This window comes from Mirounga leonina, unplaced genomic scaffold, assembly GCF_011800145.1.
Source record: "Mirounga leonina isolate KUSES-001 unplaced genomic scaffold, KU_Mleo_1.0 Mir_126, whole genome shotgun sequence".
Taxonomy (NCBI): domain Eukaryota; kingdom Metazoa; phylum Chordata; class Mammalia; order Carnivora; family Phocidae; genus Mirounga; species Mirounga leonina.
Window position 1 is genome coordinate 4,819,574 of NW_023270314.1, and position 3,002 is coordinate 4,822,575.

Genomic DNA, 3,002 nt, shown 5'->3' on the forward strand with positions numbered 1-3,002 from the left:
CTGAGCCAATAGGTTTGCCACTGAAATGGACACAGGGGGCAGTGCAAGCTGTAAATATTTAAGAGCCACACAAGACTAAGGGGTATGTTCCTTTGGCCACAGAGCCCCAAATACAGGCACTTTTTTTTAAAATTTTCTTTTTTTCTTAAATTTTATTATGTTATGTCAATCACCATACATTACATCATTAGTTTTTGATGTAGTGTTCCATGATTCATTGTTTGCGTATCACCCAGTGCTCCATTCAATACGTGCCCTCTTTAATACCCATCACCATGCAAATGACATATCAGATAAAGGGCTAGTATCCAATATCTATAAAGAACTTATCAAACTCAATACCCAAAGAACAAATAATCCAATCAAGAAATGGGCAGAAGACATGAACAGACATTTTTCCAAAGAAGACATCCAAATGGCCAGCAGACACATGAAAAAGTGCTCAACATCGCTTGGCATCAGGGAAATCCAAATCAAAACCTCAATGAGATACCACCTCACACCAGTCAGAATGGCTAAAATGAACAAGTCAGGAAACGACAGGTGTTGGTGGGGATGCAGAGAAAGGGGAACCCTCCTACACTGTTGGTGGGAATGCAAGCTGGTGCAGCCACTCTGGAAAACAGTATGGAGGTTCCTCAAAAAGTTAAATTTTCTTAAAACAAAACCAAAAGGGCTCCCGTTGACTATTTAGTATCAAAGTGGAGGGCCTTCTTTTCCCACCCAACTCTGACTATTCTGCCCTCTTGGGGGCATAAATCAACATATAAAACTTTGCAACTTCTACATTACACAAACATAAATCTATTTACCAATTGCAGATGAGCTCACTGGTATTTTAGAAACATATGCTGGAGCAGAACACACTAATTACTTATATAAACAAATTGAAAAAAAGTGTTTACATTCAATAAGATGTCTTTTCACTTTGAAACACCTTTTGCTTATTGGATAATATCATTTCACTGAAATATAAGGTCAAAAACAGTTGCCACTGTTGACCAATTCTATGAAATAACATCTACCACCAAGAGCAACAAAAACTAATTTATTCTGAGAATTTACTTTGTGCCAGGAGCTGTCATCCCATTCCATCCTAAAACAAAATCACCTTTGAATAGGTGATGACAAAGACCTGGAAAAGTTAAGCAGTTATCTTAAAGTCACAGAAAATGTTTTTATTAATTAATTTACTTATTTGAGAGAGAGCGCATGTGTACGCAACCAGGGGGAGAGAGAGAGAGGGAGGGGGAAAGAATTTCAAGCAGACTCCACACTGAGCATGGAGCCCAAGGCAGGGCTTGATCTCACGACCCTGAGATTATAACCCCGAGATCATGACCTGAGCCAAAACCAAGTGTCAGATGCTTAACCGACTGAGCCACCCAGATGCCCCAGAACCGTGGTTTCTCAAGCCAGGTTCAACAAACCACCACCTGTAGTGCTTGCTAAACATATAGATTACTGGATTCATCCTAAACCGACCAAGTAAGAATCATGAGGGCAAGGGAAAAATCTGAGAATAGAATTTAAGTAAACTAATTCTCCCACACTAAAATTTAACACCCATATTTTAGAGGATTTGTAGATTGATTGACAGTTCAGGAAACAGACTAAAATTGTACTGCCTAGAGTCAAATCTCTGCTTCCTCGCTTATTAGCTGTATGAATTTGGAAGTTGCTATGTATCAGTTTTATCACCTATAAAATGGGAAAAATAATTTCATTCCCTTTACAATGTTGCTGTGAGAGTTAAAAGTAATAAATGTATAAAGTCATTAGAACAGGATCTGCCTCATAATAAGTGCTCAATAAATAAATTATGCTCAACATAATAAGTGCTCATAAAAAGCGCACAATAAATAAGTGCTATTAATGTTACAAAACATATAATGACCTTGAGAATTATCGAGGTAAGGTCAAGAAATTAAGTGAAAAATTTGGCCAGGATCATAAAGGTTAACAGAACTGAACTCGGCGGGGGGGAAATCCTGAAAATTAAAATGAGATAAATTACTTGTCATTTGCCTGAAATACATTACCTTCCAAAGCCAAGCTAGAGTTTCAGGCATAAGAGAATTCCAACCTGGCTGAATTTTAACATCAGTGATTTTAAAAATAAATAATAAAACTTCATGAAATGACAATTTGCTATTATTTATTTATAAGAAAGAGAGAAAGAGAAAATAACCAACTATCAAACAACACTAAGAACATGCTTACAAAAAGACAAAATATGATTGGCTAGTCAATTCAGAGGTTTGCTAAAATAGAGTCACATTTCCATTTTTAATAGCTTGACTGAAGTAAAAATTACACATAAAACTCAACAATTCTTAAGAAATAATTCAATGTAACCAGAACTACAGCAAGATTGGAAAATTTCCTTCATCCTAAAAAGTTCTCTCCCTGCCAACCCAGGCAACCAATGAAGTACTTTCTGACACTAGTTTTATTTTTTTCTAGGATTTCTTTTAATTGAAATTATGCAGTATTTTCGGGTCTGGCCTTTTTCACTTTGCATGTTGCTTTTGAGATTTATCCATGTTATGTGTATCACGCGTTCTTCTTTTTGTATGGCTGAGATGTGCTCCACTATGTGAATATGGCACAACTTGTTTATGCATTCATCATTTGGGGGATATTATGAATAAAGGTCTATTAATATTTGAATATGTTTTGTGTTGATATTTATCATATGTTCTCATGGATAAATGACTACGAAGAGATTGATAGTTTATTTGATAAATATGTATTAAATTGTATTAAGAAACTGCCAAACCGTTTTTCAAAACATACCATTTTGAACTTCTGCTAGCAATATATAAAACTTTTAGTTGCTCCACATGCTCATCAATACTTCATATTGCAAATCTTTAATTTTAGCCATTCTAGTGAGGTGCAGTGGTATATCAGTGCAGTTTTAATTTAAACTTTTCTAATAACTTATTTCTGTTGAGTGTATTTTTACATTTATTTGTCATGCAATCTATATATCATCT